Source organism: Leptodactylus fuscus, chromosome 7 (genome assembly GCF_031893055.1).
Source record: "Leptodactylus fuscus isolate aLepFus1 chromosome 7, aLepFus1.hap2, whole genome shotgun sequence".
Taxonomy (NCBI): Eukaryota; Metazoa; Chordata; class Amphibia; order Anura; family Leptodactylidae; genus Leptodactylus; species Leptodactylus fuscus.
This window is the reverse complement of record NC_134271.1, coordinates 131,468,071-131,480,995: the sequence shown is the minus strand read 5'-3', so window position 1 is coordinate 131,480,995 and position 12,925 is coordinate 131,468,071.

Genomic DNA, 12,925 nt, shown 5'->3' with positions numbered 1-12,925 from the left:
CCTCCTCGACGATCAGGAGAATCGTGGTCGCAGAAACAACATCCGCCTGCGTGGCATTCCGGAGAGAGGCCCACGTGATGATCTACATGACAGAGTGTCCACCATCTTTAACATTGTCACACAGCGCCCCGTGGATGCCTCCTATATGTTTGACAGGGTGCATCGGGTACAGCGCTCTGGCCCGGTTGACCCGGATAATCCCAGAGATGTCCTTTGTAGGCTTCATTATTACTCCGAGAAGGAGCATATCCTCAGATGCGCTTGGTCTATGGGACCCCTGCAGTTCGAAGACGTCGCGGTCAAGCTTCTCCCGGATGTGTCATCCCGCACTCTGGCCATGCGGCGCTCTCTCCAGCCTATCTTGGCCCTTGTTAAAGACAGTGGAGGTTCTTACCGTTGGGGTCACCCGTTCCACCTTATTGCCCGTAAAGGCTCCTCTTCAGTCTTGGTCCGCTCCCCAGCTGACTTACCGGATCTGTTTGCTCTTCTGGATGTGGCTCCTGTATCTGTTCCGAACTGGCTTGCCTTGGATGTTTCTCGACCCCCGTCTACCCGTCGTAGGAGGGGATCCAGACGCACTTCACCGGCTTCTACTCTAGAGAGACCTCGGAGAAGCCTCTCCCCTCTACGTCTCTCTGTGGTTGATCTACCTGCACCTCCGTTGAGCCAGCCTGATTTGTCCCGTCAACTCCCTAATGAGGCGTGACGTCCTGTGTCGGTGCTCTGTTTGACTGTTTACTTGTTGGGCAGGCCTGCCGCTTTACCTCAGCGCAGTGGTCTCACCCTAAGCCGTGGGGGACTGTTCCGGATGTTTGCCGTTTATTTTGTCAGTTACTCTCCCGTCAGCTTTTGGTGTTTTTTCTTTTTTCTTTTGGGGTCTGTTGCAGAGTTCCTTTGAATCTGTTTATACTGACAGCCCCCACTGTTTTCTATTACTGCTGTAGCTAGTGATGTTGGGTTCCTGCTCTATTTTGGTGGGTGGTTTTGATTTGGCGTTATATGGGTTACTTGCACTGTACTCGTTGTTTAATTTGCCTATGCCCTTGTTCTGTCTTTTGCACCCGCCTTCTACTTATTCTTTGCATATTCTCTTTCTCCCCTCCCCTCGGGTTTCTGGGGGGTGGGGCACGGGTTCTCATTTCTGGTACACTCGTGGAGCCCATGGGCTCATTTCCCGGTTTCTGTTGTTCCTTTCTCCCTCTTTTCTGCTCTCCTTCCTGTGCCCTCTGTTAAATGCTGTGCCCCCCTCGTTTTTTGTTTTTTTCTAGGGATATCTAGATTTGCTCTACTTTTCCCTTCCATTTCTTGAATTCCTTTTCGCATCCTCCTTCTCTTCCTCGTTCTTTCCCTCTCTTCTCTTCCCTCATACCTACCTCCCCCTCCTCTTCCTCCTCTCACCTCCACCCCCCTCCCCCCCCCTTTTTTTTTTTTTTCTTCTTTTTCCCCTCCCCTTTAGGGAGCGAGCGGAGGAGGACCCTCCCCCCTGTTTCCATTATGCCGCCTGATCAGCTGTCCTCCATTTCGGTGGGCTCTCTCAATGTGCGGGGCCTCCACAGCCCGGAGAAGCGTTCCGTTCTCTTCAACTTGCTCAAAGGTAAGCGCCTTCATGTGGTGTTCCTGCAGGAAACCCATTATTGCTCTAGTAGACCGTTTAATCTGACAAATGCATGGTTTCCTCATGCTTATCATAGCTCCTCGCCTGACCCTAGATCCAGAGGGACTAGTATTTTGATTTCTCGCTCCCTTTCGTGGGAACACCTGGAGACTCGCACGGACTCTGAGGGGAGACTCGTTATGCTCAAGGGCCGTATTTCATCTCAACTCTTTACTTTTGCTTCATTGTATCTGCCTAACTCTGGGCAGGGTAGGGCCCTCAGCTCCTACCTTGAGCTGTTGGACGACTTCGCAGAGGGTTTCCTGGTAGCGGGGGGTGACCTTAACCTGGTCCTTGATCCTTCGGTAGATTCCTCCACGGGCCTCTCCTCTCATTCTTACTCGCTTCTTCGGGGAATTAAGAGGGACATTCATGCCCATCAGCTTGTTGACTCCTGGAGACTGCTTCATCCCACAGACAGAGATTACTCTTATTTCTCCCCCATGCATAACCGCTACTCTCGCATCGACTACCTTTTTATCCGGCACCAACACCTTCACTCTCTGTTGTCAGCATCAATTGACAACATCACATTCTCAGACCATGCGTTGATCACGCTCTCGGTCTCTTTATCCTCCCCTATTCCATTTCAGCGGCAGTGGAAGCTTAATGTTTCGTTACTTGAGGATGTGGCGGTTCTGACTGACGTTAAAACCCAGTTGGAGGAATACTTTGTGAGGGAAGAGTCATCAGGGGTTGATCCGTCAGTTGTGTGGGAGGCGCACAAATGTTTGGTCCGTGGAATTCTGATACAGCACGGTTCCCGTCTGAAAAGAGAGCGTCGAGCTCAGGTTGACTCTCTGCTTCAAAGGATCCGCACTCTGGAGCTTCTGCACAAGCGACAGCTCACTGCCGATGTATATGCTCAGCTGGCTAGCGCCAGGGAGGAGTTGCGCACGTTGGTTCTTGATAAGGCTAAGGGGACTTTGGCTAAGTGTAGACGGCACTTTTATGAACACGGCAATAAGTGCGGGCGCTCACTTGCCAGGGCCCTGCGAGCTCAGAGGTCTTCCACGTATGTTCCATGTGTGCGTTCCACTCAGGGGCCCCGGGTGCATCTGCCTCTGGAAGTGGCAGCGGCGTTTCGAGATTACTACGCCTCCTTTTACTCTGTTGATCCTGATTCCTCTTCGGCCCCTGACTCTGAGTTTCGTGATAACATCCGTGCCTACCTCTCTTCTTCGGGCCTTCCTTCGCTGTCCCCAGAGGATCTGGAGTCCCTGGAATCCCCCATCGGGGAGGAAGAGATCTCCCAGGCGATTTCTAATATGGCTTCAGGCAAAGCTCCGGGTCCTGATGGCCTCCCTCTTGTCTATTATAAAAAGCTCGGCCCTGAACTTAAGCCTCAATTGCTCCAACTCTTTAACTCCGTTGCCGGTGGTTCGGCCTTATGTCGTGATTCCCTACGGGCGCACATTACAGTCATTCCCAAACCGGGCAAGAATCCCCTCCTTTGCCCGAGCTATCGCCCCATTTCCTTGATCAATGTGGATCTGAAAATTTTGGCCAAGATCCTTTCTTCACGCCTGTCCCCTCTTTTGGGTGACATCATCCATCCGGACCAGGCTGGTTTCATGCCCGGCCGTGAGGCTCGAGACAATACTACGAAGGCCATTAACTTCATCCATGGGGCCAGGTTATCGAACTCTCCTCTTGTGCTTCTTTCCACGGACGCCGAGAAGGCCTTCGATAGGGTCAACTGGGGCTTTATGGAGGAAACCTTGCTCCATATCGGCCTTCGGGATCGTATGATGAAGTGGATCCTGGCCTTGTACTCTTCCCCTTCGGCCATGGTCAGAGTGAATGGGTTACTTTCTGAACCTTTTCCCATACTTAATGGCACCAGGCAGGGCTGCCCCCTGTCGCCCCTTATTTTTGTTCTGACTCTAGAACCCTTCCTTCGGCAGGTCAGGGCTAACCCACAGATTTCAGGTGTTGCTCATTCCTCACTGATCTATAAGGTGGCAGCTTATGCGGACAATTTATTGTTCTTTCTTTCCTCTCCTCTTCTCTCTTTGCCGGCCTTAATGTCTGCTTTCCAGGAGTACTCGGTGCTGTCCAATTTCAAAATAAACTTCTCAAAGTCTGAGATTCTTAACGTCTCTCTCCCCACCCATCAGGTTGATTCCTTGAGTCGCTCTCTTCCTTTCCGTTGGGCGCCTTCCTCCCTTAAATACTTGGGGATCTACCTTACTCCAGACCCAAAAGATTTTTTTAGTTGCAATTTTCCCCCATTACTTACCTCCATCCGGGCTGATTGTTCCAGGTGGTCTCTGAATGCTTTTACTTGGTTCGGGAGATGCGCCATTTTTAAGATGAATATTCTCCTGCGTCTTCTCTACCTCATGCAGGCTTTGCCCATCCATGTCCCCACTTCTTTTCTCCGGTCCCTAACATCTATTCAACTGAACTTCATTTGGTCAGGTAGACCGGCCAGAGTGGGCAAGGCCCTCCTTTTTCGCCCCAAGGACTGTGGCGGTTTGTCTCTCCCAGACATGCATTCGTATTATTTGGCCACTCACCTGACGCGAGTTGTTGATTGGTGCAGACACGGTTCGTCCAAACCCTGGGTGTATATCGAACAGGCGTTTTCCACGGTCCCTTTGCAGGCGGCTCCCTGGTTGTCTTCTTCCTTTCTCTCTTCCGTTTCCTCTCATCCCAATATTGGTCCGACTCTTCGGGTTTGCTCCAGAGGTCTCATCCGGTCCACCTTCCTTCCCGGAAATTCATCCTTTTTCCCTGTATTGGGTAACCCTGGCTTCTCTCCGGGACTTGTTGATCGTGTTTTCCGCAACTGGCGTCGCCTAGGGATCCACCGCGTGTGCCACTTCCGCAGTGATACGGGCTGGCGTACTTCGTCGGGTCCCCGAGCCCCTCCTGACTTGCCCCCTTTGGATGCGTGGCGGGAGATGCAACTCCGTCACTTCCTGGCTTCTCTTCCCAACCCCTCAGAGTTCCGCTCTGAACCTACGTCCTTGGAGAGGATTTTGGTTGGGGATGGCCCCCTTCGTCATTCTCTCTCGCTCACATATCGACTCTTAATTGAGCCTCCGGATGACTTTGTGCCCCCATTTCTGTTGAAATGGGAAGGTGACTTGTCTCTTTCTCTTTCCCGGGAACAGAGGCGTCGAATTTTCTGCCTTTCCCACTCCACCTCGATCAGCTCCCGCTACCAGGAGGCTAGTTATAAACTTTTGTCACGGTGGTACAGGGTCCCTACGAGGTTACACGCTATTTTCCCTCAGGTGTCTCCTTTGTGTTGGAGATGTGGTCAAGAAGACGGTGACATGCTTCATATCTTCTGGTCCTGTCCTGCTCTGTCCTCTTTTTGGGATGGAGTCAAACGTGTCACCTTGCAACTCACCAATACCCCCCACCACTTGGGTCCGGCCCTGTTTCTTCTCAATCATTGCGAGTCCTCGGTGAAAGTTTATAAACGTTCTCTGCTTCGCTTCTTGGTCATCGCTGCCCGAGCGTGTATCCCGCTCTTCTGGAAGCGTGTAGAAGCCCCTCCTCTATCCCTCTGGATTTCCAAGGTCAATGAGATTATGCAGATGGAAGAACTTACCTCTTTCCTGCAGGACTCGACTGATGCTTACATCAAGACCTGGTATCCTTGGTTCCAGTTTCAGGGTACCGGAGAGTATCGGACGCTCCTGGGTTCTGGTCCTCTCTCTTAGAACTGACGACCTTCACTTTATCTGCAGGTCTCGCTGGTACGTGGGTTTTCGGGTTTGTCTTCTGCTCGCTCCCATTCCCCCCCCTTCCCATTCTCCCTCCCCCCCCCCCCTTTTTTTTTTTTTTATTTCTTTTTCTCTTTCTCTCCCTCTCTCTCTTTTTCTCTTCTCCTCCTCTCTTTTCTATCCCCTCTTTCTTTCCTACTCTCCTGCCATGGTTTGTTACTTTTTTTTTCTTTTCCCCCTTTTCATCCCTTAATTTGCCTTACTTGGTTTGTCCAGGGATTCTCCCTGATGATTCCGTTTTGTTCGGTGCTTTCTCTTTTTTAGTTGTTATTTGTCATTTTGCTTTTGTATATTGTCTTTGTACATCTCTGGGCGCTGGTTGGCCCTGATGTTCACTGTTTTTGTGTGTTATAAAAATTTGCAATAAAAACTTTGAATTTTAAAAAAAAAAAAAAAAACGTACTGTATACATTCTCTTTGCTCTAGTTACACAACCAAGCTTAACCTTTTCGCTGCCAAGGGTCTCTGGAAATTTTGCACCTCCAGTAGCCAGAGCAATTTTCACAGTTTTGAGATGGACAAATTAAACCTAAATTGCAACATTAAAAAAGCATCCAACCCCCCATACCTATATATTTTCTTAAAGTAGACACCTGCAGCATTGTCAGAATGCCACTTGGTACTTTATACGAACAGGCACCTTCATGCAATTTTGATTTAAAGTGAATGTTTTATGAAAAATGCAAATAAATGTATATTAGTTGTTAAAAGCGGAAACCAAACAAAAAATTAAATGCACCAAACCTCCTAAAAATAAGAGTTCAACATGTGCAGAGTTCATACATATCACTATGGCCTGAACCCGCATGCACGTGTCTTCAGAAAATCGCTAGAACTGGAAGGGACAAAAATCTGCTTTGAAGCTGGAAATGTTAAAAAAGTATCATCCTATAAAATGTAGGGATTACACACCATGAAAAGTAAGTCAACCTCTAAACCCTATATATTTTTTGAAAGTAGACAACCTGAAGATTACAAATGTCTTAATGGGTCATCGATAGCCACATCCACCTTCATGCAACTTTGCGACCAACACAAATAATTTTTTGAAAAAATACGCTAAAACACATATTTGCACCTAAAACTCATGTTTAATCTCAGATTCATATACAAAATACTTTTAAAATAATAGCTTATGGTGTATACAATGTGTATATATACTATATGTACCGCAAACATCAACTACAACAAGAGCTCAGACTCCCAAAAACACAAATACAGAAGACAAGCAGGATTTTGCTGTTGTTCACTAATATGTTAAAAAGCTATACTGCACCTACCAAACTGTGACTGTGATACCAAAATCTAACTTTTTTCAGAGTACACAGCATACCGTATATAAAAACACAATTTAATAGTTTATATATACAAGCACCTTCATTCAACTTTGCGGCAAACAGAGATTGCTAGCAAAAATTCAAATTTGCCACTAAAGCTCAGGGGGGAATTACATTATAACTGTATGTGACAATCAGAGACAAATGTATAGTATACGCTCTGATTGGCAGGAGAAGGGTTAATAGGGACAATAGAGTCCCTGCCACCCCCCTCCTGCTGTCACATACAAGTTATGCAGAGAGTCAGATCGTTTCTCTGTCTCTCTCTCTCTGCTGAACTGCTCGTGTCCCTCTCCCTTTCTTGTTAGAGATCGCAAATTGCTTGCTTAGACAGGAGGGGGGGACACTTTGGAGCTCTATATCTTTGGACTGCATCAACATATCTTGATGCTTTCAATTGCATTTTAAAGAGGAGAATCCCATCTTTAAAATGATCAAGATGAAGAACTTGATGATTGAATGTACAGTTTTGGAGCGATTCACTGTTGAAACGCTGTCGGGAATTGAGATCTGCAGTTGGATCTCAATGCCAAATAGTGTTTTCAACAGTGAATCACTACAAAACTGTAAGTAAAATCATCAGGTTCCTGCTATCATTTTAAAGATGAGAGTCTCTTCTTTAAAATGCATTTTAAAGCATCAAGATATGTTGATGCAGTCCAGAGATATCGGCATTAGTAGGGAGGACGTAGTAACTACGTCCTCCGCTACTGAAGTGCCACCTTGGGAGCACGTATAGCATACGTGCCTGGCGATGAAAGGGTTAACCCATGGTAGTCAGTCTGTGTGAGTACTGGATTTCCCAGTCTGCACAGTGTATAGGGAGAGGGACCCATACCATTATAGTTATTTATGATGCTCGGAGTCCCTGTCTTGTGGGAGAATACTATCTGTAGTGATTATAGTCTAACTCTAACCAGAAAAATAATAAAACATAATAATAATAATAATAATAATAATAATAATAATAATAATAATAATAATAATAATAAATACATATGTCCGCCAAGCAAGGTGCAGAACAGGGTATGTGTCGTATCTTAGGAACAAGAGCCGGCCTTGCACCAAAAAATGCAACACAGTCTAATGTCCCACCTTGGCCACACAATGTCTAATGTTCTCATTCTGGTCCCGAGCATGATATTGTCTCTATGCATTACAATGTCCCCCTAGTGGACCCCACATAGTATAATATCTCATTTGGGTTCCCCCACACAATATAATATCTTGTGGCCTACACACAGTTTAATGTCCCCCCTAGAGCGCCCCCAAGAATATGACGTCTCAGAATCCGAATAGTATCAGTGATAGGAATGTCAGAACACTACTCCCAGAATACGAGAAGAGAGAGCGTAGGGATTACAATTCACGGTACCTTGTCTGTGATCACACCTCTGTTTTTTTGGGATGGCATATTGGTCCAGGGATTTATTCAGATTGCCATGTTTGGGGTTGGGAAGGAATTTTCTCCCCTGATATGGGCGTCCACTTCTTCTTCTGGATCCACATGATAGGTTTATAGATAGGACTTGATGGACTTGTGTCTTTATCCAGCCTCATCTACGATGTTACTATATTATATTATATTACAATAAAGATTAAACACATTCAGGAAATATGGTGAAAATAGGAAACAGTATTTATTATGGGTAAATGCAGAATATATTCAGTTTGGCAATAGATCATGCCCAGTATCAAAAACCATAAGCCAAACTGACATCCTATGTCCAACCGGCCTAAGCTGACCACTAGACACTCATAACAAGGGAAGGAAGGGAGAGGCTGCTCCATAGATATCTGACTGGCGGTGGACCATTGGAGTGCAGATGGGGAATATATATATCAGATGTGGATTCCAACTCTTGAGAACTAGCTAATGAGATTCCTCTTCTCCAACATTGGGAAACTGCTGAAATCTTCCAGAAGCCCATAAGCTCTGCACTCCTATATAGCTCCCCTTTACAAATACACCATGGAGTTGGGACTAATGGTAGTAAATTGAGACACCATTCAAATCAGGGAGGAGGACCCGAGGCATAACAATACAGTCCTACAATATATTCCCCTGTGTCTCAATTTAACCCTCACAAGATGATCAGGGAGGTATACACTAAGGCGCAACTCGCAGCTGGACAATGAGTGGAAAGGTATTGTATTCCACCCCTAAAAATGTCAATCTTGCACTATTAGAATCGGCAGACTTGTTTCTAAAAGGGGTCTTTTTTAAGACTAGTGGAGTTGTGTAGAAGGAGGACGCTCTTTTGATATTTCTTAATTTTGTACTAGTTCTTTGGGGGATATTAGTTTGTAATGGCTTAACATTTACTGGTGGAATATGATAGCTTTCCACTCACTGTCCATCTCCGAGTTGCACCTAAGCGTATACATCCTTGATCATCTGGTGTGGGTTAATATCCCCAGAAGTTGCCTCATAAAGTTGAATGTTCCCAGTAGTGGCCCTATACAATATAATGTCCCCCATCACTGACCTCATACAGTTTAATGTACTCCTGCTTGGGCCACACACAGTTTCATTTCCCTCTTTTGTTGCCCTTCACTGTTTAATGTCCTCCCCTAGTAGGCCCACACAGCCCTAATGTTCTCCAGCCAGTGGCCCCGTACAATGTAATGTCCTCCAACCAATGGCCCCATACAGAAGTGGCCCCCATTGGTACTTACCTCACTTCTTCGGGACATACTCTTCTCCTACTTTGGGTATACTATTGCGACTTATGTTCACCTGGAGCTGGAAGGAGTAGGAGATGCCTAAAGTGGCCTGTGGCCTAGAGTCAGAAATCTTTAGGACCAGATTGGGGTTCTCTTCTTCCCGGTTCTACCAATCTAGCTGGATCGGCAATATAATGTCCTCCTACCAATGACCCCATACAGAAGTGGCCCCCATTGGTACTTACCTCACTTCTCCAGGACATGCTCTTCTCCTACTTTGGGTATACTTTTGTGACTTATGTTCACCCGCAGCTGGAAGGAGTAGGAGATGCCTAAAGTGACCTGTGGCCTAGAGTCAGAAATCTTTAGGACCAGATTCGTGTTCTTTTCTTCCCGATTCTACCAATCTAGTTGGATTGGCAGAAATGAGTTGAAGGCCACGAGCCACAGATAACAGAAAAAAGAGTCACATATGACCACTGCCTTATACCATACACAGTGAAAGGCAGGAACAGCTCTCAATATCAAAGCAATGGAAAGAATAAAGAAATTCAAGATTTCATAGAAAGGAGTCAAAATATGTTTATTAAGTATATTGCAAAATGTAATGTAATGACGCCAATACTGCAAGAAAATACAAAGTTGCTCAAAAGGATAACATAATAATAGAAGTGGGTATAAGGATGAAAATGAATCTAATGATTATATAGTACATATTTGGAAGAAACACAGTAATATGGTTACCAGAGACGTAACTAAGCTCCTTGGCCTCCATGCAAAATCTGTATAGGGGCCCCCCTACCTACCGCATACCATTTAGATTAGTAGTATATTTTTATAGGACAGAGCCCCAGTAGCGACTTCTACCTCTGCACACACTATAGCCATGCCACTAAAAATGAGAGGGACTATTGCAGAAAGTACTTAATAAGAAGATGAGATTTAGCACTGAAAGGGTGACCTGCCCAGTGAAAATTGGCATTGGAGCAACAATAGCAGTTTTTCTGGATTATTTTAAAAAATACTATTGAGTAGAACACACTGTGTCAGTCACAACTGATTTTTGGGGCGACAATGGCAGTTCTGTAGTATTTTTTATCAAAAATTATTTGAAAATGAGATTTAGCACTGCAAGGGTGACCTTTCCAGTGAATATTACAGTAGCACACTTCACACTGAAATGACAATGGCAGTTTTTCTACCATGTTTTCAGGGTCAGTGATATTAATGATAACAGTGTGCATGACCTTCCGGGCATTGGTCAAAAATATCTACAGTCGATTTGAGCAAGGACAAATCCAATAAACAAAACCTGGACATAACCATTAACAACAAAGAGATATTATTTTAATCTTCCTCTTGGAGTTCTGAATTTTGGAACTTTTGAGATATTCTACTATTCCGATCCTGCTGTACACAAAGATGGGGAGGAAAGATTGCAAGGGTAGTGAGCTGAGAAATTTTTTTACATTTTTTATTTATTTTAGTATCATAAAAATCTTACAAATTTCAGCAAATTTATGGAGAATGGCAGCTTGTTCTGTGGAAATTAAGGAAGTCTATTTTTCTAAATTTAGGCTGAGACCCACATAATTTTGTTGCAGGTTTTGCTGTGTTTTTTTTTTTTTTAGTTAAAGTATGTAGTGGATTGAGCAAAAGGTTTATTAATAAAGGTTATTCTTGGCTTTGGCTCAAAAAACGCAGCAAAATCTGCAACAAAATAAAGCCTAAGGCCCCACGGGCCGTAATTGCAGAACTTAAGTGCTGCGGAAAGAACCGCCACACGAATGCACTGCGGTTCTTTCCACAGCGCTTTCAACAGAAAGTTCGCAGAGTTTTCTTCCACGGACTTTCTGTTTCCATTATGTCTATGGGAAAGCCGCCGGTGTTTCCATAGATATAATTGACATGCTTCGATTTTCAAAACCGCGATGGTTTTGAAAATCGCAGCATGCCCGTGCTGCGTTTTTTTCTGCAAAGTGGGCATGGGATTCATATGAATCCCATCCACTTTGCTAGTACTGTAGAACGCTGCGATTTTTCCTGCACCTTAGGGTCCATTCACATTAAGTTTTTTGGCGCTGAATCTATGTCAGAATCCACGAGGACAAAACGCCTTCCTATAGAGTTCTAAGGGTTCCGCTAGCTTTTTTTTTCCAACTAGTGGAAAAAAGATTCCTTCAGGCAGATTCTACCTGCAAAAATCAACGCAGTCAATGGGAAGCAGAAAGTCCATGTGGAAAAACCGCTAGCGGTTTTTTCAAGGTCCATACAATGTGCTGGAGGTAAAAAACCTTTCCTAATTTCTGAAGAGCATTTTTTCCTCGCCAAAAAACTCTGTGTTGAGTGGACCCTCCCAATAGAACTCTATTGGGAGGCTTTTTTGGAGGCTGGTTTTGAGGCAGATTCAGCGTCAAAATCAGCGCCAAAAAACTCAATCTGCACTGACCCTTAAACACAAGTTTTGTGGATAGAACTGATCTTGTACCAAGGGTATGCATAATGGATCTAATAATGAATTCCCATCCTAGAGCCAGTTCACAATAATACATCTTCTCTACCCATCATCATGTAGGATGTTCTTGCTCACATTCTCATCCCTTGTTTTGTAAGATGGAAGAAGAGATCCATATGTCTTCTTGGTTAACATCACAATGCTTGGTAGGTATACTGGTGGCTAAAGTCACCCCAACCATGAAGACCCCATGGCAAAAGCAGGTTTTATAATACGTACTGCACGTTGACCATCACTTATGTTTTCTTTCATTGAAGTCACGTGGAACAAAACTTTTCCCCACGTTTTGCAGTTTTTTCACCGAATCCATTAAATTCATAGTGTGTTTGTTTATTGTCTTTCCGGTATTCTTGATGAATTTTTCAATGTTATTCATGGGACTATCTAAAAAGACGACCAGATATTATCACATACTGGAGCCATGTATAATGTCTACAAGCGTCATCGAGCAGGCATGAAGTCAAGCGTGACATATCAGGTACAACAATTGAGCATAAAAAGCCCTCTCCAAAAGAATCTCCACATATATGCCTAATCTAACAACCGCACCAACATTTTCTTCTTTTTTTAATTCCTCTTCCTCTAAAAACTTGCAATAAAACCTCTTTGACACTAGGTTCACATTAGCATTCGGCTTTCTGGACCTGAAGAATGGAAACTTAATCCACTTAAAAAGCGATTACCCGCAGAAACCCACCAACCCCATAGACTGTAATGGAGTCTGCTGGGTTTCCGCCCAAAACATACAGAAAAAAGTGGAGAGGAAAGTCCTGCTTGAATTCTTCAAGCTGATTCGGGGAGGTAAACCCCGAACGTAGAGCACGCGCAGATGTGAATCTAGCCGGAGATGATTCCCATAATTGATGTAGTACATGGTCTTCTAAAGTAGTGGTTATCTTAACCCCTTAAGGACACAGCCCAAAAGTATGTTAAGGACCAGGCCTATTTTTTCAAAATTGACATGTGTCACTTTAAATGGCAATAACTTTGAGACGCTTTAACTTACACA